This window comes from Delphinapterus leucas, chromosome 7 (genome assembly GCF_059928025.1).
Source record: "Delphinapterus leucas isolate spDelLeu-1000000601 "Yukka" chromosome 7, BTC_Dleu_Yukka2, whole genome shotgun sequence".
Taxonomy (NCBI): domain Eukaryota; kingdom Metazoa; phylum Chordata; class Mammalia; order Artiodactyla; family Monodontidae; genus Delphinapterus; species Delphinapterus leucas.
In genome coordinates this window covers 82,263,984-82,291,563 of record NC_143135.1, presented here as the reverse complement: position 1 = coordinate 82,291,563, position 27,580 = coordinate 82,263,984, and the positions used below count along the sequence as shown (strand labels likewise).

General features: G+C 34.8%; 2 pseudogenes; one reads left to right on the top strand and one right to left on the bottom strand.

Moving 5' to 3' along the window:
* Nucleotides 1-24,736, bottom strand: part of LOC111167566 (60 kDa heat shock protein, mitochondrial pseudogene) — a 112,677-nt pseudogene extending 87,941 nt beyond the window's left edge.
* Nucleotides 23,801-26,543, top strand: LOC149748797 (uncharacterized; annotated as a pseudogene).
* The last annotated feature ends 1,037 nt before the right edge of the window (nt 26,544-27,580 follow it).

Below are 27,580 nucleotides of genomic sequence, written 5' to 3'. Positions count from 1 at the left end.
ATCATCTATCACGTGACAGTGAAATTAGTTCAATGTTACATGATGTACTGGTAACAAAATATACCTTTATAAGAATTCAGGATCTCAGATATCCATGTTAATTGGAACTAGAACTCCATTGGTGAATCATTTTCTTCTTTCACGATTATTCTCACTTGGGTTAGCTTTTAAAAACTTTCATGTTCAAATGCATTTTATTTTACCTAGCTTCTAAAATAACAGTATGCTATAATGACTCTAAAATATGAGTTACCCATAAAATGCCTAGCTTTAAGACACAATGCCATATTTTCCTGGCTAAAAATTTTTCTGTCCTTCCTTAGAACCTGCAGAGTACACTGTGGTATTTACCACTATCTAGTTTGTATGATGGTCATCTATTTACATGTCTTATTTCTCCTTTTAGACTTTAAACATCAGGAAGCCAAGCTTTTCTTTGAATCCTCTAGTGTCTAGTAGGGTATGATGCACTGGGTAAACACTCAGTAAATATTTATAAATACTTGTTTTAACAAATGTAAGTGTTTTATCTGAGATGATTCATATCACATAGTATGCACAAAATCCAGAGATTCTATTCCCCAGAGATATTCAGTCTAATTAAAAGTATTACTTTTAAAATGGCAATGATATTAGAATAAGATTTTATATAATGCTGTTGTAAGCAAAAGGATTTTTTAAATGTGACAGGCATAGAACTCATAGAATTCTATTGTTAATATCATGAAATGCATTAATTTAATTATATATTTCCATTTCTAGTGTTAAAGGCAACAAGGTTTCTATTCAAACCTCACACCATTAAGATTATCTAACTTTACGGGAAAATATTTTCAAATGATTGATTATTCTCAACAATAACGTGGAGTACAAATATCAAAGTTAAACAGCATTACATAGAGTTTTAATCTTATAAATGTTCACATTCTTCTGTCTCTATAGTTAATATTTTAGATGCCAAAAAAAATCCCACCATTGTTTTGTATTGGTACATGCTGAGGTCATTTTTTTATTAATACCAACTGAAAAGTCAAGAAACTGCACGATCATGTGGTAAGATTCAAACACATCAGACTGAGAGGACCTGGTTGATTTGATGGTCATGACAGATAATGCACTGATTCAATTCTAGCCAAGTGCAGTTAGAACTGAGCACCTCTGCCTCTGTGATTTATTTGAAATGATTCATTGTTGAGAGATATTGTCATCCCATGTCATCATTTTAGGATTTTTCTTTACAAAGAGTTCATGGATTAAATAAGCATCCTTTTTCCAAAGCATATGTTTACAATGACATTGTCACAACAGTGGGGAAGCATTACCATATGGTGTGCATTAAGTGAGGGTAGACTTTAGACCATGGACTTCCAAAACCTGGGAACACTAGGGAAAATGGAGGGGGCACTCTTTTCCATGTTAGCCTTGATAATGTATAGGCTACTTATTGTACCTATAAAGAAAGGAAAAGGATGAAAATATATGATGTTCTGATTTGGTATGTGGGTCAGGCGGGGTAAGGAAAGTAAATAAGATTCTGAATAAAAAGTCACTTTGAAATTTAAAAATGAAAAATGGCAAAGTATTCTTGAGGGATAAAATGAAGAGAGCAGGATATTAGAAAAAATCATAGAAAATTATACTATTTACACTTCTGCAAATTTTGTTCACCATTGCCTTAAAATATATATTTCATGAACATTATCTACTTTTAATTAACATGAAAATTTTATACTGTTAGACATTCCATATGGGGAATCATCTAATAAAAACAAATGATGGAAAGCAAGAAGGCATTTGTCTTTTACTTTCTCTGTATTGGAAGCTGCTCAGTTTGTATTCCAAAACTGTCTGCTTCACATTTAACGGATTCCAAATATACTCGATAATTAAGAGTCAGTGTTTAGCATTGCACACATTGATGGTAAGAGAGATGTGAGGCAGAGATGTCTCTGGGTTGATGTGGAATACTCAGCTCTCAGGTCTTCCAGTAGCATTCCATGTCAGACTACAGAGATCGTCTTCTATGCCTTCCTGTTTCTAAACCATCTTGAGTATATACAATAATGTATATATGCTTTTTTTTTAGGATTTGAGTTTATGGAGAATAGTTGAAATAAATAAGGTTAGAGTTTACTGTGATATTGAAATTGTGCATTAAAAATGTAAGAAATAGTTCATATTGGTCTGTATTCAAGGCCGTTAGCCACTAACACAGTTTCAAGTGCAATGATGGTGAGGGTCACTCGAGGAGATTGTTTGGCTGGGACGCTCTGTGTGGAATGCTGTCACAGCCCAGCCAGGCAAGAAAGAGCAGCCTCTTCTCATGTCTCTTATGACCTGTGAAATGGCATGAATCCAGGACAAGACTCACCTCTGTGAGTCCCACAGAAGTTACAAAATGTCCTTCAAGTTTTTCCTTTGCCAAAAATATAATTTCCACAATTCATATTTCAATTTTACTTAGCCACTTCTCCTAAAGTAAAACCAAAGAAATTTATAACGTATATTATTATGCTTGACATTTACTGTGGAACCATCATTTATTAGCACTATCACAGATCTTCTTTATATTGTCTTTCCCCTTAAAATACTGGTTTGGCTCCTAAGTCACAAATTATATATTTCTTAGTATGGCTGTAATTCAAATAATGACATTTTATTTTACTTTCAGCAGTTAATTTCCTACAAAGAGGCTAATTCCCTGGTTCTATTTTGTGTTCCAAAGAAACTTAGAGATAATTTATTTCTGAAGTCTCTGATAGTGTTATTTTAGAGAATATTTAAATATGATTCCTGTATTTGATTGTAGATATTTAAGAAAAAGACACAAGTTGTAGTTTTAACTGACAATACTGTTGTCAGAAATTCTGTATATCATCTTATTTCTAAATACTTTATTTTTGAAACACTGTGAATACTATACATGTGTGAGGTATTATTATCACAGCTATACAAAAGTATTCATATTCTTCAAGTCTCAGCCCAAAAGTACACACCCCAAAATCATTTAATAAAAATATTTGTACATGGACTACAGAGTGTGCACTTTTTACAATGGAATTTATGAAAACTTTTCTAACATTCACCTATACCTAGAATATCCGACAATGTTTTATTTTCACAATCAGGCAGCCAGTCCAAAAGATTATTTTCTATATACTGTATTACATAATAAGTTCACACAGGCAACCTAGGAAATCCGGGGACTGCCAGAGTCTGAGATATTAAAGAGTGGCAACTTTCAAGCCTGTGTAGCCTTTTGTGGAATAGGAAACACAGCCTGGAATCTGGAGTCAAAAGCTTTCAGTTTGGAGTCCACTTACTGGCTGAGGGACCTTGGGCAAGTAGCAAAGTAGTCATAGTCACAGTTGGACTGATCCATGTGGCAGGCACTGTGCTAGGCACTTTACAAGCAAAATCTCCCTCAAATAGTTACTCCATCAATAGTTACTACTATTTTCCCTGTTTTGCACATCAGGAAACTGAGACTCAAAAAGTTTCAATAATCTGCTTAAGGTCATGATGTCTAGGAAGTGGCAGAAACCATTTGCAACCTAAGAGCACTAAGCACCAGGCTAGTGCTAGGAGTCTCAGGTTCCAGACTAATATTTCTAGTTATTTCTTGGGGTTGTATTGAAAACCAAATGACATAAGCTGTATGAAAGGTTTTGTAAATGATGTGGTTGTTATTTACGTGATTTCAAAAGGTATCTTCCAGGTCTTGGATTCTGATTTTGTTATTGAACTAGGTCTGGAATACAGCCCTTTGACCTATATAGTCTGGATTTCTGTGGTGCAAGAGATTTCCAAACTTGGCTTCAAAACTCCAGTGCAATTACACTTGATTTGTGGCCTTACAGCTTGAACAGCTTGAAAAATAATGCAAATTTACATTAAAAAATACTTCCTGAGAGTTTATTACAATTTATACACTGTGCTATGTTCTAAGTTCAGGGGATAAAACAGAAACATAGCTGGAGACTCTGTCCCTGAGGAGCTTACTCTACTGATCAGATTTACAACTTGTGCATAATTTGTAAATTTGTACTTTGGAATCAGTTTCTTTGAATCTGACAACCAGAAAAATAAATACTTTAGATAGACATATATAAAAATCTTCTAAGAAATGGCAATATTGTCAGTTGTGAAAACCACTCCTGACAAAAAAAAATCAACCTTGACTTTAAGGTAATTTTCAAACAGAAATCCACATATGTGGAAGAGTAAAGTTCCTCTATTTAAATTGTACATTTTGTTAAGGTCATTTAGGAATTACTGAGCACCTACAGAACTAATATTTCTGATAATATATAAAATACAACATAGAACACCATGGGGTAACTACCTTTAAGGAGCTTCTATGTTTATATTCTGATTTGTTCTAAATACTGCAAGGTATTGGGGAGGTTGCCTTCTTAAATGATGTTAAAGCAGAGAAGTCTCTCCTAATCACAGATATTTCAGTTTTACTTCCCATGCCTATCTAAGGCATATGCCAGGGTTGTAATTCTCTGTGGCTTCTGAGAAACTGTTCTCGCTTATTTGTTCTTTATCTCAGGGGTCATAAAGTCAAATGCCTATAAAGCCTAGATGGGAAGTAGGCCCTCTGGGTTTCTAAGACCCAACTAGAGAGAACAGACCTTTTTAAAATGGGGGCCACTCACTAAGCTCCAGATCATTGTTGCTATTAGGAAATTCTGATACATTGTAATGAGGATTTTGTAATTTTCCAGAGAAGTCAGAAATCCAAAATTTTATATACAATCCACTGATTTTTAGGTTTGCAACAAATTAAATTTTTAAATTCTTGTGAACCAAACAAGACAGTTTGCTATCTTCTTTCTCATGATGTTGCTCTTCCCCAGGGATCCTTTTTGTTATAACACTAACTAGATATATTCCAGCAATCTGCTTCTTGTTCATGGTTTTAACTGTCACCTACCTGCAGAGTATTCTAAAACCCGTATCTTCATCCCAGATCTTTCTACAGCTACTTGAATACTCAACTGCCTCAGAGTTCCTCAAGCAGACAGAAATCCCTAATTGGATTAGCTCCAAAATGAAAGCATAAATTGCTTTAGGACCTTTTTATTCTAACTTCATTCCATATCCTACTTAACAATACCCTCCACTATCTTTTAAGTCATGATCCTAGAGACACCTTCCCCTTCACCTCCATCAGCCATTGAAGTCTGCATTTTATTTTGTTCACATGAGGCTGAATGAGTGATACATATTATTATTTCAATGATTACTACAGTTACACTAATCCTCAGAGGACAATACCTAACACTTCATGTGACATATTTTAATACACATTGTTTTATGTTTCCAATTAAAAACAAAGTAATATTTCCCTTAATTTATAATTTATATTCTGGAAACTCAAAGAAGTTGATTAACCTGTCAAAAATTCACACAGCTTCCCTGGTGGTTCAGTGGTAAAGAATCTGCCTTCCAATGCAAGGGACGCAGGTTCGATCCCTGGTCGGGGAAATAAGATCCCACATGTTGCAGGGCAACCAAGCCCATGCGTCACAACTACTGAGCTTGTGCGCCTCATCTACAGAGCCCATGCACTCTGGAGCTCACGTGCCACAACTAGAGAAGAGAAAACCCGCACACTACAACTAGAGAGAAGCCCATGCGCTGCAATGAGCAGCGCAACAAAGATCCTGCATGGCACAACAAAGACCCGACACAGCCAAATAAATAAATATTTTAAAAATCAATCAATCAATAAATAAAATACATGTGGCAAAGTCCATCAATGTGCTGATGACGACTTTGATACTTTCAGAAATATTAAATTCTTTCAAAAAACAGTCACACAGCTAGTGAGTAACAAAGATGGGAACTGAATCCATGTTTGCCTCCAGAGCCTATGCTTTCTCCCTTCATGGGGATTGGAAGGATGGAAATGTTTCTACATATGCAACAGAAGTGGAAATACATTTAAAGCAGTGCTATTTATTGTCTTTGAAGCTGGGTAGAAGTGAGAGCAGAGGCTAGAAAGTGAGAAGTATAAGTAAACAGACATGTCTAGAGTAGATCCTTATGAGGAGAGAAGAAGTCAGTTTAACCTATAAATTGAAGGGAACCCAGAACAATGAAGGGTGATTAGAGATGAGTGAGACTTTGCCCTGGTTCATTTTATGTTCTTGCATCTATCCTCTTTTCTCTCTAGTTGATACTGCATATCATGCCAGAACAATGGTCCCTGAATTCCACTTTTCATAATGCCAGTCCCCTGCCCAAACCTTTAGAAAGTCCTGAATTTACAATGGGCTCCACCATCTGACTCCCTTCACTGTAACTCTACTTGGATCCAACGAGACATTTTCCTGGGCTGTCCTACCACCTTTTCAAGGTCAGCGTGCTTACTTACTCTGTTCAACCCTCTTTTATGCCTCTCCCTTCCCTTCCCATTACTTTCATGACAAGATTAAATTACACTTTATTAAGGTTTATGTTGATAAAGTCTGGCTTCTTCTGATATTCCTTCTTTGGTGATTATTAGACAATAGTATTCTAATTTAACACCTTCTTATTCCCTTATTTCACATTAAGTTATTTCTACTTTTCCAGCAGATTATAAGCCTTTTATGGTAAAATATCACATCTAGTATTTCTTTTCAATAAAATGTGTGGTACAATGAAGGAAGCAAGACAGTTGCCAAATGAACATTCAATTAACTAAAGTGACAACTGAACACTTAAAAGCTGCATATTAACAGGGGCATAATAACTTGGTAGCAAACACATACAGATGCTTAAGGAATATAGAATATAGAAGTGATAAGCAACTTGATGTCTCTGAGACAATAGGGTGGTACAGATTCATAGGTGTTGAGTCAAATCTGGAGCTGACAAAGAATTTGGTTTTATTCTTTCCATATAAATTCTGGCATATAAGTAAATCAATCCAATCTTACTTCATTAATCAAATTAGTGTTTATAATGTAGAATCCTTTTCTTGAGTCTATTATCTTGGCCCTATAAGAAACAGTCAAACTGTCCTTCTCCCCTTGAGGAGAAAAAAGAGAAAATGGCTTTTAAAGTACATTATAAAAACACTAAGGCAGGCAGAGCTAGCTGCCTCCTTTCTAATGTAATCATAGTATTTGTCACATTGCATTGAGACTTTCAGTAGTCATCACTAAATTGTGTGCTGCTTAGGAGCAAAGAGCCTGTGTCCCCAGAATGGAATATGGTTTGGCACACTAGACACACAAAAAGTTGTCTTGGGGGCTTCCCTGGTGGTGCAGTGGTTGAGAGTCCGCCTGCCGATGCAGGGGACACGGGTTCGTGCCCCGGTCCTGGAAGATCCCACATGCCGCGGAGAGGCTGGGCCTGTAAGCCATGGCCGCTGAGCCTGCGCGTCCGGAGCCTGTGCTCCGCAATGGGAAGTTGTCTTGGAAACCAGGTAGAAATGTGAGAATCTTTTGGAGTCCAAATTTTTATGGATGCTGTGTAAAAAGTCTGGGGTAGAAATGAGAATGAACCATTGATGCTTGGATCAGAATTTTAAGTGGAGAGCTGAGACATCCCTGTCCATGGGCAGGCATCCTGGCAGTATCAATAATTCAGGTGAAACAATCCTCATGAGACATAGGAACACAGAGGGAGGGCAACTTGTAAGGCTGTCCCTTCTTACATGGAGACTCTAATTATAGAACTCTTCGCCTCTAAATTCTGAAGGCAATGTGTTTATACAATTATAATCATTGTAATAATCTTTAAAATCCTTCACCAGTCATCTATTCATATGGGGGTGTCAATAAAGAATTGTTTTTCGTATTTTTATAGTCTCAACAGTCACTAACACAGAATCTGCCACAATTCTGAACTGGATGCTCAAAAAATTGATTTAAAACACTAGTATCTAACCATCAACTCCCAAATCCCTCCATTCTCATATCCATAAACTCAATGGGTAGTAATTTAGTGTTATGCGCCAGGCATTGTGCCATGAGCCAAGCACTAGGGATTCATTCACAAATACAACGGCATCCCAGTCATCCAGAAGTTCACATTCCAGGGGGAGAATGTACAGCTAAATAATAATACAGTGTAAAAAGGGAAGCTCAGGATGCCACAAGGATCATAGCAAAGTGGAGCTAAACCAGCCTAGGGTGATCAGAAAAGACTACCCAGAGACAGTGACCAGATATCCAAGAGCCATCAACTCACTCACGCAGCTACTGTGCTTTCTACAGAATTGAAAATAATATATGCAGTTAGACTCAGTAAGTTATATATTTCAATTGGCAATGAAAAATGCTTGTAATCACCAACTGTTCTCTTGGCTCTTTTAAAGTAAACATAATGACTTAATTTAATAGTTTTAATTAATTCAAGCTGATCTTTTCATTTTAAAATAATGAACGTGTGTAAACAAAGAGATCAAACATGGCAACTGCTAAGTGGACATGATATTCTGACAACAAGACCTATATTGGCTTAAATGTCTAAAGAGCTCCTTAGGTTATCTGTCCCATTTGAACAGAGCAAGACAAACACAATACTTACTGGTAAGATCACAACAGTTTCCTTTATTTAAATATTGTTAATCAGAAAACTATAAATGTATGCTTTTTTGTAAACATATAAAAAACTCAGAAATATGTAAATTAAAAATAAAAATTCTGCATAGTAACATTAAAGAAAAATAGTCACTACCAAATTTTGGTATGGTAGTTTTCAATCTCTTGTATATATTATGGTTCTTATGAAATTGGAATCAAAAGACAGTCTATATTTTTTCACTGACATTATAGCTTTTATATTTCCCATATATTAAGTGTCTCTAAATTATTAACAGTTATACTATTCTGCCAAGTAGAGGGCACATTGGCTGCAGTCTATTGATTTAAAAGCACTGGAGTATTACTATCACTAAATGCAAAATTACCCTTTGAAATAAAATAAAGTGTAGAGGAGGTAAAGACATTGCTATTTTTTTTAAATTTTAACAAGATTTCCTTCTCAATAAAATATTCACACTTGGTTTCTAATCTGAGATTTTATCACTTCTGTAAAATGAGGCTTATTTTCACAGCCACTTATGGTTTCATAACATACAGTCATTACCAAATTTTGTGAAAATAACAAGAATTAAATGCTAAAGGCATGTATATATTATACATGTACACAATATATTGTGATGTATATGCTATATATTTTTATATCTATGCATAACAATATAAAATTACTTACAAAGTTATTTGTAACTGTACTAATTATTCTCATCTTACAATTATTCAGCTTACTTTTTTTTCTTTTAACATCTTTATTGGGGTATAATTGCTTTACAATGGTGTGTTAATTTCTGCTTTATAACAAAGTAAATCAGTTATACATATACATATGTTCCCATATCTCTTCCCTCTTGCATCTCCCTCCCTCCCACCCTCCCTATCCCACCCCTCCAGGCTCAGCTTACTTTTTTAAAACCCGTTCTTAATACTCTATATGTGATTGAGTGACAAATCACAATTTAGTACAGATGCTCATCTGTGCCAACTAAATTAAATTATACACTTCTACGAAGGTAGATAACTAAAAAAAAGGGAGAATAGTCTGAAATTTAATCTGGAATGTATATGCCGTGTTCTATAACCATCTATACCAATCTGTAAGGAGACTTAATTGCCTTTAAACACATTATAAATGATGCCTATTTGTTCATTTTTTTCCCTCCCACAGATCCCAACAGATACCAATTCCCACAGATACCAACTCTTTTCCAACCTGCCTATTATCATAAATGGCCTGGTTTGCAGTCTGAAGATACATGGTTGAGATAATAAGCTGAACTCAAATTCCTGAACTCAATTGCTGGGACAAGTCAGATAGAGGACTGTCATGACTGACATTCTTCCTTAAACAGTCTGGCTAGACTTTAATTAATTTAACCATTCCTCCAACTAAATACTGCCAAGTAATGCTTTAATGAGCATTTTCATGGCTAGAGATTTTCCTATATTCATTAGTTCAAATGATTCACAATTTGTAATGTTTTTGATACATTGTGACAAATTGATTTTCAAAAGCATTGTATCAATTTTAAATGCCCCAGCCATCTTGAGTAATTTGAAATTTTCTTTTTCAATTAAATTTGATGGCCTTTGTGTTTGTTTTAATGTTTAAAAAATACAAGTGCAATGAAATGACAATCTTTATAAACAACATGGAAAAATTTGATCAATTATTATAGGATAATTCACATTTAACTACCACACATACCTAAAGAGTATTGGTTCATGACCTGGTATCACAGCCTGTTTTTAATTTTAAACATCAATAAGGATAATCATATAGTGAAGAGTCACATGGAATTTAAAATAGTTTATAGCTAACTTAATTATGACTCAAGATGGTCTTGATGTTTCCAAACAAGTTGAAATTTAAGAGTGTACATGTAAAATCTTTCATTTTGAATTTTAAAAAATGCCTATGGAGAAGTTGATTTGTAGCAATTCATGTGGAAAAAAGAACAAAGTGTTAAGTTTTAATTGACTATGAATTTAACAAGAACAGAGTGATGTAATAGACTAATTAAAACTCAAATAATCTTGGCCTACACTTTATGTGTAAAATGCCTAAATAATTGGAATTAGCATTCTCACCTGGACAGATCATGTCAGATCATAATCATGAGTGTCAAAAATGTGGTTTAATTCTAGACAGATCATGACAGGAGAATCGGGTTAATTCAGGTCAATATATTTTAATAAAATTATGATAAATCCATGGGATATTCAGAATGCCAGAACTAGGGTGTTAATGGTTTTAGAAACTATGTTATACAAGGAAATGTTATTTAGCTTGGGGAAGTACAAAGGGGACTTGTGATATCTGTTTTCAAAAATGTGAAGGGTTTGAGTCATATAGAGAAGAAGTTGATTTATGTTATGTTATTCAATTCTGGCTAAGAATTAGTTGTTATAATACCCAACCAAGAAATGGATTCCTTTCCTCCTTTTCCTCCTCTCATAATCAGTCAGCAGACATTTATTAAGTATGGAACATAATTGTTCCTGGCACAGTGAAAGACCCTTAAAATAGAGGTACTAATAAGGTATCATCCTTGTCCTCAAGGAACTTGCAGTCTAATGGATTTGACAGATTATCTATCTATCTATCTATCATTTTCCAAGGTATATACAATATACAGAAAGTACTATACAGAAAAGTTAACTATTCAAGCAAAAGCTGATCAACATCTTTGTTAAAAGGGATATCATTTATACTTTTAATTTATAGCTGCTGTACCTTTGTGTTTCCTTCTTAAAATGATGTGCATAGTCTTTTAAGGTATATTTATAAACATAATGTTTATATCATATATAGTACTCATATATTATTGATATATATTATTTAAGAAAAATCCAAATATAAAAACAAAGCTAATTTTTAATGGGATCAATGTTGTTACTGCTCAGTAAATGTGAAATTGAGCTCCTTGGTTATCAGAGGAAAAAGGGAAACATTTGGACTTACAAGTGTTCCATTAAGCATGCATATGTTTTTCAGAAAAAAAATATTTATCTTGATTCTAAGTCTTTGGAGCAGAGAAGTAGTGAAATACCTTTCAAACTTGCCAAGGTAAGATTATATACATAGTTTAAAATTTAAGTAATTTACACAGGGTAAACTAATTTCAAAAGAGGGAGGGATAAGGGCTATAGAAACAAGCAAATTGTGAAATTTACTATAGAAAATGCAATGTGGATAATCAAGAATTGACAGGTTTTCATCGTATGCTTGACTCCAGATGCCTTCTTTCACAAGTCTTCTAGTTTCATGAACTTTAAGAAGTGCTAAGGAAGCAGTCAATGTCTGAACAGATGGTTCTCCTGAGTATGCTTACTAGTACACCTGGTATGCTTACTAGTACACCTGGGCTTCCCACATGGGCTTTCTCCTATTCTGAAAGCGGATTGTATCAGCATTTTCTAGTTCTTTTGTCAGCAGACACCACATGTTATAAGTACCTAGAAGTTCTCTTCTACCAGATTTAAATTTATCAAAGTGCTCTCTGGCCAGCACAATGTACGTCAATTTGCATTAACAGTCCCACTTTGTTCTTTATAGGACTTACTTTCCTCCTTTTTTAACCCATCCCATCAATTGACTCTAATGAAAACAAATGAGAAAAAAACATGCTTAAGATAAGGAAGACACATAACATTTATTTTGGATCCACTACCTCATTGTTCATTTTGGATCCACTACTTCTGTTCATTTTTTTCTAAGATAACACATGAAAAGTCTTAGCTATCTTAAGGATGCCCCAAGGATGAGTGGAGAGAAAACTCGTCACATATTGTTCATTCTTATATTCAAAGATATTTACTGATCCTTGCTTTGTACCAGGTATTGTGCAAGGCTATAAGGATATATTGTTTAACAAGGCAGATAAAGGCCTTGGTTCTGGGAGTTTATTTTCTAGTGGGGAATTATAGATGATAAATATGTAAACAAATGAAAATAATAATTACAGATTGTAATAAATGCAAAGATTATCATATGGTTGGTAATGCAATATAAAGTAATTGGAGTTTGGGAGTGGGAAAGCTTACTCTAGAGAGGCTGGCAAGGAAGGTTTCTTTTAGGTGATGACTTTGACCTGAGTCCTGAAGATTCAGAAAAAGCTAGTCAAGCAATAACTGGATTGGAGGAACAGCCCCTCTCCAAAAAAAGGTAATGGAAAGTACAAAGGTATAGAAAAAAGAATGAAAGGGTTAAAGGATGTTCAGGAAACAAAAAGAAGAATGGGAAAACTCCAGCATGGAGAACAAGGCAAAAAGATGGGCAGGAGTCAGATCATGCTTATAATCAGAGCCTGTTAAAGAGTTGCAATTTTACTCCAAGAGATTGAAAAGCCATTGGAGGGTTTTAAGTAATGAAAAATGTCTCTTATTTCAATTCTGAAGGGAAACACTGGCTCCTGTATGTAAAGTGGATGGGGAGAGGTAAGGTAGAAGCAGATTAACTATGAAATTATTAGAAAAGTACCATTAACTTGGACTAGAACTGTGGGATAGAAATGGAGAAAGGTGGAAATACTTGTAATGTACTTTGGAGATAGAAGCAAGAGGACCTGGTCAGATGTTAAATGACAACAGGAAAAAACCTAGGAAAGTAATAGACAGAGCAAGAAAGCAGAGGATAAAAATATCAAAACTAGAAATATGACCACTAGGGACTGTCAGGAAAGGTAGATGAAGAAAAGCAAATAGGAGAACTTGAGAAGAGGTAATATGCAGAACTTCTGCTCAAGCTCAAATTCAGTCACGATAACGGAGATCTGCACAAATATATCAGTTCAAAGAAGTTGTAAAAGAATAGCTTATTCAAATAAATAGAGCAGAAAAAAAATAAAGATCAATTCCTAACACACATAAGAAAATAAATTCCAAAAGAGTTAGCATTATAAATATAAAATTTAAAACCATAATGTATACTAGAAAAATGTGGAATAATATTATATAGTTTTAAGGACAGGAATACCTTTATAATCAAAGCATGAAACCCAGAAGCCATAAAGAAAATGACTCACAGATTTGACTACATAAAAATTTAAAATGTCTGTACAGTAAAAGGCATCATAAATGAAGGTGGAAGCCAAAGGCACAGTAGAAAAATAATTTGCAACATACATGACAAAGGGTTCATTTCTTAGCATGTAAAACACTCCCTCAAATAAAAAAGAAAACACTGGCAAAGTAAAAGAACAACAGTTCACACAGAAAGATATACATGGTCTTATAAATATAGGAAAATATTCTTAGTCACACTATTAATCAAAAACATGCAAATTAAAGTAGCAGTTAGATGTCATTTTTATCCATCAGGACAAGTGAAGATTCAAGAGACTGATAATGACTAGTGTTAGCAGGTCATAGGAAAACAATCATTCTCATATTTAGGTGGCTGTAAATTTAAATAATACTTTGTTTTTGAGGAGAAGACACTGACAATATGTACTAAAAGCAAAAATCCACATTATTTGATATAGTAATTTCATTCCCAGGAATTAATCCTACAGGAATATTCACACAGGTACTTAAGTAGTTTTACTGCTATTCTGTTTGTAATATAAAAAATGTGGAAACAACCTAAATGTTGATCCAGAGTGTACATTTATCATAGTAACTTTGCACAATGACATTATGTAGCAGTAAAAGAAAATAAGATAGCTCTATATAAGTATAGTATATAACTGACAGAAAACTTTTTATGATAAATGAAATAAAATAATAAAATATAGGTATAGATTAATATCATTTTTATTAAAAAGTTTTATTTATTCAATAGATATATATTAGTACCTTATGTTTATAATACTCTTTATCTCTCTACCTAGGTCTATACAGATAAGAAAAGAAGTCTGGAAAGATCTATAAACCCTATTTACTGTGATTATCTCTATGTGGTGAGACTGCAAAAATATTTTGCCTATTTAAGACTTCTAAATTATTTGAAATTTTTGTGTCAGTTTAAAAAGATAAAAATATGAAAAATGGAAAGGACACAGGGTATAATATATTTAAAGATACTGATGAGAAACTGCCTATTTTAGAAAAAGCAGATAAGCAACAAAAGTAAGCAAACAATGATTACAGCTTATGGTGTAATTTTTGCTGTAACTGGAGAAATACAATGGCTTATTCAAAGAAAATACTACATCTCAATTTTTTTACCCTTTATTTCTGAGATAATGTTGAACTTTTTATTTATGACACTAGTAGTTTTATTAAGTTGGAGACAAGTGATGATGCTATGAAGACTGCAGAAAATTTGACTTAGGGTGATGATCTTTAAGACAATCCTCACTATGTTTATTGGAATCCAAAAACGTGTAAAGGAAAACCTGAAATGAAATCCCTGACAGCTAAGCAAATCTTTAAAGCACTGGGGAAAATATGTTTCGATTCGAATAGATGTAGTTATTCTGAAATCAAATAACATTCCTATAAAACTTATGTAGGTTGGCCAACTAATGAAGTATCCAACACTGTTTGTGTAACATATAAAGACCCACTTATTAATTTTTACACCTGGTGGTATTTATAACATGAATTTGGAAATATAAAGTAATGAGAGCATTATCATTTAGAATACTCAAATTTCTGTGCTGCATTACAAATCACATAGAAAACTCGATGTCCAGTGTAAAATGGACATATTCACTGGAGTAAATGAAAATTGTTAAAGAACTAACTTTGAAGAAAACATCTTTCTATTTAAATTAGGAGTTATCTAGCTACTGTCACAGAGTGATGGCTATCTTGTGAATACTGTACTAACCAAGATACTATAGTGTGAATGGCAGGCAAAACTGACTTCAAGATCTGATGCCCTGGATACTTGTCATTAGGCAAATTTTCTTAACAACAGATCTTCAGTTTCTCCACATAAATAATTAAAATAATAATGATGCCTGCTTCTAGAGTTGTGTAAGAATTGAGGTAACTAACACAGAGACTTGGCACATAGTCAGTAGCTATTATTATTATCGAGGAGAAATGAGTTTCAAAGAACAGGGAGTTATCAGCTATGTCAAATCCTGCAAACTACAATATTAACAGACAATGACTAAGGAACAATGGGATTTACTATTCTGTAAGTCACTGATGACCTTCAAGAACACTGTTGCAGGAGTGGTGATGGTTAAGGGAGAAGGTAAATTGTGATAAAAATAGAAGGAGCTGATGTGGAATATGTAGAACTTTTGATAGTAAGAGAAGGAATAAAAATAATATGATGACAGTTTAAGAGGCAGAGGACCAAGCCAAGCATTTTTCCAGCTAGGACACACTGATTATTTTCTATGACAAGGAAGAAGCTACTGGAGATGGAGTTTATGGGAAAATTCCAGGTTAGTTTCAAAGATAAAATCCAACTGGCTTTCTTCTTCTTCTTTTTTTTTTTTTTTGAAATGAAGAAGGTAGAGAATGAAGTACTGTGCATTTATCTAATATATGTGTAGCTCCTTTAGGGCTGTGGGCTTTTCTTTTTTCTTTTGCTTGTAACTGGAATTCATTGAGAAGCTGTTCAAAAGTTTAGACTGTCTCTCTGTAAACACACACACACACCGTGCTCACGAACACATAATTTTGCATGCAATTACGAGAATTCATCAATCTCTTTAATCCATCCATGAACCAGTTCTCTCTCCAAATGGTCCATAGATCCCAGACAAAGTTACCCTCTCAGAGGACTTAGAAATAATTTTTAAAAATATGCATTTAGATTTGTGTATATAAACTAAAATTAACAATTCAGTTAGAGGTCAAAAACATTCCTATGAAATATCAACAAAATATATTTATTCAAAACGTAAATTGCTTTTTCAAAATATAAACAGAAAATATAAATAAACTTGAAGTTTTAGCATTGGTTTAGAAATAAATGTTCTATATGACAAAGAATGTAATACAACTAAATTTAATTGAGTTATAGTTATAGGCTAAATATTTTCCAAACGCTTTTCTAATATTCATAAAATTCATGTGTTTTGTATGTTAATGAATGAAGAAACTGTGGCTCAAAAGCATTAAGTAACTTACCCACTATCAGGTTGTAAATTGAAGCCTATCTGGCTCAAAAGTCCAGAAAAGACTCTCCCTACCTCTAAATAAAACATAAGACTATTCTAGGCCAACATACATGAAAGAGTATGTATTAATAGAATTTATGTGGGATTAATAAAGGTTGCGTTTTTTCTGGTCAAAATACGAAAGAACACTAAAGAATAAAGAAGGAAAGACTTGTTAAAGATCAATTATCCATGCAACTCATTATTAAAATTCTGCAGCCAGTGACAAGGTTGATGACTATTTACTTGAAATTCTTCCCATTTCTTGGCTCCTGTGAAATTACTCTTGCCTCATTTTCATCTGAACTCACTAACCCATTTCCTTCCGTCTCTTTTTCTCTCTCTGTGCCTCAAGTACTGTATTTCCTGGATTTATGTCCTCAACATTCTGTTCACTGTTTTTGCTCTCTCTGTATGATTTTGCCCACATCCATGGTTTCAGCCATTATCAAATGTCTCCCTTTAGTTCAAACTGAGCCCAAGAGCTCCAGATACACATGTCCAACTCTCTACTGCATTTGGATGTCTCTTAAACTCCTCAAAATCAGTACATCCACACTATACTCATCTTCCCCATTCAAATCTGCTCCTGTGTGTCCCTTCCTAGTTGATGGTACTGCTATCTAATCATTTTTCCAGACCAAAAATTGAAGAAATCATCTTTAATTCTTACCATACTTCCTTTCCATTCTCCCACACAGACATCCAATCTATCACTAAGTCCTGTCAACAGTTCTGTATTCTTAGATCTATGTACTTTTCTCTCTCCTTAGTGCTTCTACTTTTATTCAAACACTTAATCATCCTAAATTGCATTACTTCAAGATTCAACTGTTTTTTTTCTTCCCATTTTGCCCCCTTCTAATACATTCTCTTTCTTGAAATCATGCTGTTCTTTGTAAAACATAAATCTCATCATGTCACTGTTGTTTTTAAATCATTATGGGTCCCCCTTTTTATTCAGAAGAGTCTCCTTACAAGAGCTACAAGATCCTGTGTGGATCTACAAAGCCCTGCCCCTTAGCACACCTCTCCTTCCCAGTACAATCAATACTCTACAGCCAGACTAAACCATATCCAGTTGCTCAATCACACCTGGCCCTGCCACACCTTGGTGCCTTGTCATATTCTGCTCCTTTGGCCAGGCGTGCCTTCCTTCCTCTCTATTTTTCAAATAACTCAACTAGATTCTTAACACACAGTCAGATAACATCTTCCCTAGGACACCATGCCAAGTTTGATGTTCCTTCCTGTGTTAATGTCTGTCATAACACTGTTTCTCTGTCATAATACTTTGTCTTACTGTACTGTGATAACTGGCTTGTACATCCTTCCCCCTAGACTATTAGCTTCTCTTATAAGTTTCTGTATGCTCATTTCTAGTATAATGTCTTAAATACAGTTACCCTTGATAAATATGTTTCATGAATAAATGGATACGTTTATTATCTAATCTACTGAATGAATGGACAAAGTCACTACACAATATGGCTTCAGTCTTTGTTATATCACTCACTGACATCTGATTAATGAATAAGTTGCCAGAAATGTCTTGCCCTATTTTCTTCAAAATGTTACAATTAAATTAGAAAAAAAATGACAATTCTTTTCTTTCTTGATTCAAGTAATCTCAATACAGATGTAGTTTTCACATCCTATGGTCTCCTGGTTAAAGTACTAGGATAGTAATTAGAAGACCGGAGTTCAAACTCAGGCTCTGCAACTTATTAGCTACATGGTCTTTGGCAAGTCAAGTAACTTCTTTGAGTCAAAGCTGGCTTAACTAAAAAATAATAACTAAAAAATAATGACTATCTTCTCAGACAGTCTCACTCGAAGACTAGCTTGAGGTCAAATAAAATCATGTACATAAAAGCAGTTTAAAAACTATGTGTTGTAGTAAAATGTAAGGTGTATGGTATTTATTCTTCATTTTAAATTCCTGAACTATAGTAAAATTCTGTAAATAAGACATATACATATTTCCCAATGTCAGAAAGTAAAATTTTTTTCCTCTTTGAGAAATAAAAAACCCTTGGGAGAATCCACAAGAAAAAAAAAAAAGTTTAGAGAGTTTTTCAAATGGCTTTAAGAAAGCTTAGTACTGTGACAATTCTGAAATACATCAATGCAAATTGTGCATCATTTAAGAAAGGGACAAGCCATAGAAATGTGACTCATCTTTGTCATCAATCTCATGGGGAAAATTAAGAAAAAGAGGGAAAGAATATTATAAAACTAAAGAATTATTTCAAATCAACATAGAATCTTGCTATCAATTCAAAATAAGGAAATCTAATGACAGTCACTCATTTTCCTAGAAATAATCAAAAGTCAAATAGTATTTAATGTATTTCTGCTAACAACTTTGCAGGTCAAACCATCAGAACTTATTTTTAGCATTTTTAAGATTATTATATCAGTCCAATATAAACTCTTAGAATGTCTTTTTAGGACTTCATGTCCTTGAAAAGGAAAATGTACAAAACTTAAACATTGTTGAATTAAAGCCAAAAGTTTGTATTATTTAGTACCCTTAAACAAGTTTGAATTAAGTCCCTATTATATAAGCTCTGCCTGCAGAGCCTACTGGATATAATGTCACATTTTCAATGTATTTAGATTAACTAAACAAGTATATTTTACATACCAACCTACTTTTACAAGTGGCACACAACTGGGTATTTAGAGTTGATAACTAAACCCATCACAAATAGAACTAATACTTAACTTAAAAAGAACAACTTTCTCATCATTACTAGGGTATAATATGCATTCTATTTTTGACTTACAACTTTCCTATCCATCATGTTGTAAACTACTGAATAGACAGATTTTAGACAGAAAAGGAGAGTAAGATAAACACATTATTTGTAAAAAATAAAACAAAAATATTAACCAGTTGGTCTTTCCTATCCAAGTTTAAAAAGTTGGAAATATTCCACAAAATTCTCTTATTATTTCACCTAAGGGACAATACATGAGTACTTGATCTATTTCACTATGTTTTTCCTACTACCCATATGAAATTAAAAGAATCATTTGAGAAACTGAACATCTGTGGATTATATTGTAAAGGGACTGCCTTACTTATTAAAGACTGATTCTTTTACAGGCTAGCTAACGTAACTGTACTAAATTAATAATTGCAATGTCTCATCTTTTTATCTTTTAGAAAGCTTGGGATAGATTACTTTAGTATATTGGTTATAACTTCTTTGGCAAAATTTAAGATACATCATCCTCCAAACCAAAATATCTTTATTAATTAACTACTAGAAAAATATAAGAACATAGCCTGCTTTTTCAGGTTGTCTCAAATGTTTTGTAAAGAACATATTCAATTTAACTAGCATGTTTGTTTGCAAGGATAGCTATTTTGGGTCAACTGTATAATATTTTATTAGAGGACATTCCATATTTAATATTTTATTAAATTAATTTATTAAAGGACAGTCCGTATTGAATTTATTTTTTAAATAAATTTATTTTGTCATACCCCATACTTTGAATAGATTACAACAAAGAAATGTATACCTTTAATTACATTTTGAAATTTGACTACTTGGGCTATTTATTACACCTATACTTTGTTATTGAAATATGTCATAATTCTATATTATCTGTATTTCTTATAATTTCAGTTTTATACTTAGCAAAGTGTGATTTTTCAACCATGTGAATAGTTTAAAAAGAGAACAATATTTTAATTTAATCTTACACAAATATTGTAAAAAAATAAAGTGAAACTATAAGCCAAAATTATCCCCACCCTCTCTCAGCAACTTGGGATTTATACCAAAAGTGAAAAATTTGAGTTAATTGGATTTATACTAATGCAGTATGTAAACTCTATACACAGAATGTTTAGATTGTCTGAAGTAGTCTTAGAATGCTAAATTAATTTTGAGGCAGAAGAACCAACATTAAATTACATCTGTCCAACAGATGACCAATAATACTCTTTATTCTTTAATCTGCCTTTTTTGTCTTTAAGTATACATTCCATAAACTAAACATATCCTGTTTAGTGGCCCTTATTCACAAAGACACTAGATTATGAAGTTTTACAAGGGCACACTGCAGGAAAATTGTATTTAAGATAAACCTAGCCAGGCACATATATTTTTTTATATTTAAAAAATATATGTATATTTAATCCAACATGAAAAATTTTTAAATCTAGCCTGTATCACTGTGAGGAATAAGTTCCATGTTAATTCTACAGAACACTATTTTTATCCTTTTGTACCCAAAGGCATACAGCGTGATATATGAGTTTGCCTTATACTTATTGCTTACGTTTCACCTTTAATTAGACTGGAAAATCACGCGTCTACATGCTCTAGGTCAGTCCATTTAACAAACACCAATCACCTGACCCATACTCTCTGACCATTGATTTTTCCCAAATTCTGCTTAGATTTGCCTTAAGGACATTTGGCATACTCATTTGTCAAAAATTTTTCCTTTTCTTCACTAGAAAATGGGTTTTTTCCTTATTTACAATTTATGCTTTTTAAAAATATTTTAAGCATGTATGCAAAGTCAGTTATATGTGATTATGAAAAACATGACACCACTAACATTGCCTTACACTAGGAATCAAAATAAGCAGACTTAGTTTACTTAGCTTTAATTTTCTCAATTCTAACATGTTAAAGAATAGCATATTACCTATATTTTATACCTTTTTTTAACTTTTTCATTCTGTGTACAGATTCTTAGCAATTTCTTATGTTTACAGGCTCTTTACTAGTACACTTTATTTTATACAATATTTTTATTACATAAATAATATAATACTAATTAAAATTTTCCTGAATGAGATTAACATATGATATGGAAGAAGAAAGAATTATCACTTTATAGTTTATATAGCTGGAAGCCATAACATAAACTTTAAAATACTGAAGCACTTAGTTAGAAAATATAAAACTAATATAGCTCCACTTTTAAGACAGTCTTTCATTAACTAAATAATAAAAATGAATACTTAAATAGCAATTTACTGTAGACAAAGTACCTTCAAATATATCTGAATCATGAATTATCTTTAAACTTAGAAATGGTTTTGTTGACAGAATCTCAAGAGAGACACAAGAAAAATATTTAAATCAACAGATAATAATCACATACTAAGAATATTTTATACCTAGAACTGTTTGAAATGTTAACATCTCTATCAAAACTTGGAACAAAAATTAATAACTTAAGACATTTTCAAAAATGACTATCCACAAACTTAGCTCTAATTTATGTTCATTTCTGCTTAAAAATAACTCCCATATAATTATCATTATAATGAATATTGACTTTATTACTAAATACAACAAATGATATTTTTAATTAAGTAGTACCCAAAGGAGCTAGAGAATTCCTGAAAATTAATACAATTGTAGCAGTTAAAAAAAAAAAGTCAGATGCTTTAACCTCCTTATGAAACCAAGTTCTAAAGTAAAGTAATTAGATGCCAAAAATTAAGGAAATGTGATCATGTCACTTGTTAGATGAATTAATGGCAAATATATATGAATTAAAATAATTAATGAAACAGATATCCTCCTAACACAAAAACTCCTTGTTTTCAATTTCAGTAGTTTGTTCAGTATACACTTGTACTCAGAAAGAGGACTTTCAAAATTAAAATATACTCAACTTGATATAATAAAAATATCATACAAAGCAGATTGAATATTTTATTACTGCTGTGCAAAATTTTATATAGAAACTATTCCTATATGTCTTACATAATCTATAACCATTATCTTAACATGTAAATTTTGAGCAGTAGTAAATTAGCATGTAAAAATAAGGAGGTATGTGAAACATGTTTCCCCCAAGAGTGAAAATGCAATTTAAATGTTCTATTGACTGATCATATTTTAGTGATTTTTAAATTAATACACAGTTGATTATATTTTTACTTTGTTATACAGTATTTTGGCAGGGGAGCTCTGTACAACTGTTTAATTATAGTGTTAGGTAAGATCACCAAATCTCAATCTTATTGCATAAAATAACAGATCCAGCTGGGTTGGTTTGTAAATTCAGTGGATTGGAGACTAACATGATTTGCCACCAAGGTAAGGATTCATGGAGTTATATTCACAGGATATATGCATTACCTTATAGCAGGAGACATTTACAACCCAGAATATAAGAGCAGGGAAGTCTCAAGTGACATCACCAGATCATCTGCAGCGTCAGCCAACCGACTCAAATATATATCCTCCACACCACTGCTCCCCTCTTTCTAACTGTTAGCAAACCTTCCATTGCCTTTACCAGTGTAAGAGAGCATGTGTCTTCTTTAAAAGCAAGACATACGCTTACTCAAGTGAAAAGCAAATAAAAACCAAGGAACAGAAATCAAAAACTAGATTGAGTACAATTTTCTCTAACTTGATATTCAGGTTGTAGAAATAATACTGAAATGTTAAAGGAGAAAGTAACTTCAATTAATTTCAAGAAAAAAGAAAGACGGAAGAAGGGAGTGAGGGAGGCGGAAAAGAAAGAGGGAGGGAGGGAGGAAGGAAGGAAGAGAAAGAAAGACCAGCTAAATATCCCTGAGACTAAATCTTACTTTTAACTGATTTACTCTGTAACCAGCAAACTGTGGAGGTCTTGAATGTCTTTCTTAAAAGTATAATAATAATAATAATAGTAATAATAATAATATAGAGGAAGGGGACTCTATTGCCCCATTTTAATTCTCTTCTCATTTACCTACAACTTAGTTTTACTTACAAGCATTTGTTACAGCGAAACTGTTGGCTGTCTCAATGTTGTCCACATGAGGTACCAAATTAAAGGGAGCTTCTGACGCATTGGGGCTGGTGTTATGAAGAAAAATTGCTAATCGAAAAGCAGTGTATTCCTGATCTGTGTTTCGGATGAAGAGACCACCTATTAAAAACAGCAGAAAAAGCACATTCAGTGTCTCCTCTTGTAAATGTTACTATACCCACCCCAAGAACTGTCAAATCCACTGCCATTCACCAACACATACAATTAAGGAGCTATTCCTGCCACATCTGGGAGACTGCCCTTTGTCCCTAAGGTGTATGCTTAATATTTTACTCTTTAAGGCAGCTCAGCCTTTTCCTGTCCCAATTTGTCATGATCACAGTGACCTCTGAGACAGATCATTTAGTGTGCTTTCCTTTCTCTCTCTTGCACTCCCCATGATTCTCAGCACACTGCTACAGAAGCCAGCTCCGGGCATTTCTAAGATGCATGCAGATGGGAAGAAAAGATAATTTGCATTAAAATACAGAAATGAAGGGATGTGGTGACGTGCAGGTTAGAGGGAAATCAGAAAGGAGACATGAACTTTGTTTTTATGCAGCTCTTGGACTCAGCCTAATTAGCACCGTTTTGTGCACTGTCTACGAGAAATGATGCAGTCTGAGGCTGGGCTTAGCTGGAAGAAATTCAATTGCTGCGTCCCATTAAAAGACAGGAGAGAATAGCAAGAAAAGCGAAGGACGGATAGGGTCCCTGGAAATAGAGTCGAGAGGGAGGATTAAGGGCAAAAGATTCAAGAGGAAAACAAAAGAAGAAAAGGTTCCGGGAAAGGGATCTAACTTTGGAATCCGTTAACTGGTAGCAAGCAAAGACAAGGAGGTGTGGGTGTAAATGCTTTTTTGCACAGTGTCTTTCTGTAATAGAGAAAGCTGCTGCGTACAGCACGGGAAGAAGGGGGGGGTGTTTTGTTTTGTTTTGTTTAAACAAACTCTACATCCCTTCATGCTTTAGAGAAAGAAATGAAAAGAAATATCAGATAAAATGCTACCAAACCCCACGGAGGTTTTTTTTCCCCCCAACTTATTGCAATCCTACTTAAGCGACATGATCCAAAGGTGGAAACAGGAGTATAGACTGAGAATGGACGGGTGGGCAGCTCTGTGCTGTTCTAACTGAACCTGCACCAAAGAGGCAGTCTTTTTATAAAGGGGAGAAAGGAAGAGGGAAGCAGAGGGGGAAGGAGCCGCCGAAGGTTCCCCTAAATTGGTTATCAGTAACTCATTTGACTCACTTTCGGATATCTGCTACAGCCACCCACACGCATACCCCACCGGAGCAAAGCTTACCTATTTGCACGCTGCTCGGAAAGGCTCCCATGGCGAGTCCCCAAAATCCAGAAAATAACAAGACTATCTGTCTGCAAATAATCCTCATCTTCTTTTCTCCTCTCCCTTGGCGCGCTCTCTCTTTCTCTCGCACTCTTCCTAAAGGCTGTTCAGAGAGACATTGAGGACTATGGCGCTAAAATTAAAAACAACCAAAAATGAAAAGAAAAAAAAAAAAAAACAGAGGAGAGAGGTTTGGGTGGTTTGGGGTTATGACTATTTCCCTTTAGCAATCCATCCCGAGCTGCCAGATTTTTCCCGCAGTCTCCATAGCCCTGGGAGAGGTTTTCTGTCCGGCTGCAAATGTTACACATGCAAAAGATGGTGGTGGAGCGGCTACTGGCTGCTCGCAGAGATGAGACATGCGCTCTCTCTGTGCCTAGCTCGCACTAGCTCTCGGCCCTCGCTTTCTCACCTACACACACACACAAGCGCCGCGGCCGCCGCACGCGCTCTGCTGCTCCTTTCAGCCAACAGCCACCTAAAGCCTACACCAGCCCGGAGCCTCGCGCCCCCTCCGCGAGCGCGCAGCACTCCCTCCGCACGCCCCTCACCCACTACTCGGCAGGCTTCATCCCTTGGGTGCTCACCCGAGCGCCTCAGTCTCTTCGACTGTCCAGAGCCAATCTGGAGACAGGTTTTTCCTTTTCACGACTCCCGCCTCTCTTCTTCCCGCGTTCGCAGTGGGTCCTACTCTGGGGATGGGCACCCCCAGCGTCCCTCTCTGCTTTCCAGGCGCCTCTGCTTCGCGGCTGCACTTGACAGGAAATTCACCCGCGGGCCAGGTCCTCAAGCCCCGAACAGGGCCTCGGGGAGTTAGTACTTCCCCATGCCCCCGGCCCCCTGCCGCATTCTTGCAGGCTCTCGGGGAGGACCGGCTGCCTCCCTCTCCTTCAGCTCAGCCTTTCTCTCAGCCTCGCCCTCTTCTGCCACTGGGCTGCGCGCGGGGGACTCCGGTCCTCGCTGCAGCAAAGATTTCTCACCAGCAAACAGCCCGGGAATCTGGAGAGCCTGAGACGGGAATGGACGAGATGAAGGGGCTCGAGAGAGAGAGAGGATGAGAAAAGGGGGCAAAGGGCAGCCTCAGGCAGGTTTAAGAAGCTGGAACCAAGGAGGAAAGAATTGATGGAGTTCAGGCTGGAGAAGAGACACAGAGAGGTCAAACCATTTTAGGAAAGAGAGGAAGGAAGAAAAAGTTAATTTAAATAACAAAGTAGGGTGATGAACGGGGTGGGGAAGAGACTGAGAGGTGAAAACTGAATAGGGGGTCTACTTGTTCTTTGAAAGACTTGGAACTAGGAGTAGGAAAGGTAATTAAAGGGTTCTTTCTCTCCAGTCACCTTTTCAAGAGACAATTTTCCTCTGTGCTAGACACACTTCAGGAGTAGCAAGAACATAGTTCAGGGGCTGATGAAGAAGAATGGGAAGGGCAGTGCTTGGAGCAGTGGGCACAAGTTGGTATTTGTGCCTGATAGAAAAATGGGGTATTTTACATGCACATATTTTCTTAGCTGGAGCTCCAGAATACTCATTCTACTCCATGTCACTCCAAGAATACTTAAGCACTGCCTTGATGATGTCAATAGTTGTTTTAAATAGGTAGAAGAAATTTATTATTCTAGAAAGTTTTAGAGCTATGGTGTCATTGCCTCTCCAAGGGTCACCTTTAAGACTTCATTTCACTTGGCTCTATTGGATGGAGTCTGTACCACACCAAGAGAGAGTGACTGCAGTAGCAGTGAATGAAAGGTTTCTGATTTCCTCTTTATGGTTTGAGGTTTTCTGACCTAGACAGTATATCTAATCCCCTAATTCCGTTAAACTGTAAGAGGAAATGTGTTTTAAATCGTTACAGTTCTTTGGGTGCCATTGGTTGAATCATATTATTTTAGAGCCTGGAAGGCTGGGTCACATCAGCTAAAGCCAAGCTTTTGACGAATCATTAGAGGGAGGGATTCTCCTTAAAGGTTAACTGTAAGAAATTTTAGAAATCTTCTGGTATCATACCTTCATATTAGTGTCTTCTACACCTAAAGTACTGTCTTCCATTACATTTTACAAAAGAATATAGTAAGTGCCCATGCTTATCTGATGTAACATTTGGGAAAAGAGGAGGAAGAATTGATCAATGTGGCCCACCTGGTAAAGACTTCTTGAAATATGTACTGCCTTTACTCCTTCAAGTCTCCTTTCATTAGATATCACTAAATGCCTATAGTTGGAGTTTGAGGATGACATTTAATAATCCTCAATTAATCCTCTGTTAAATCTGTTAAATCTTCAGAGTGCTTTTCTTCAGAGTGCTTCTCTAAGTTCTGAATTTTGCTTTTAAAGCCACATCTTTTTGTTGTTGCTGTTATTTATCCACTCTTCTGTTACATTTCACAACAGATTGTTATGACAAAAAACATCTTAATTGTGAGTAATTGGATACCACAAATCATACATTTGTCATTTCAGTTTATAAGGCTTTAGTCTTACAAGTCAAGTGGGATTTGAAATGTTTTCCTTTTTGCCTTTTCTGTCAATGTAAAAACCAAGCTGTAATAATATTATTCTGTTTCTCTTATAAGAAAATAATAAAATAAGCCACATAAAATTCAAGTTGAATTTAACTGAAATTAAAATTTCAAAACCCACCAAATCATTAAATTCATCACCTAGTTGGGCAACTAGTCTAGCTCCCCCTAATGCACAAAGGCAATAATTAACTTTTGTTCTCAAAATCAAAAGATTTGAGTTTTCAAATAATGTAATGCCACCATCACTATAGGTGCAGGACAAGTTTTATGTTTTTATTTTTTAACAGAATCTAATTTTTTATTTAAATGGAATG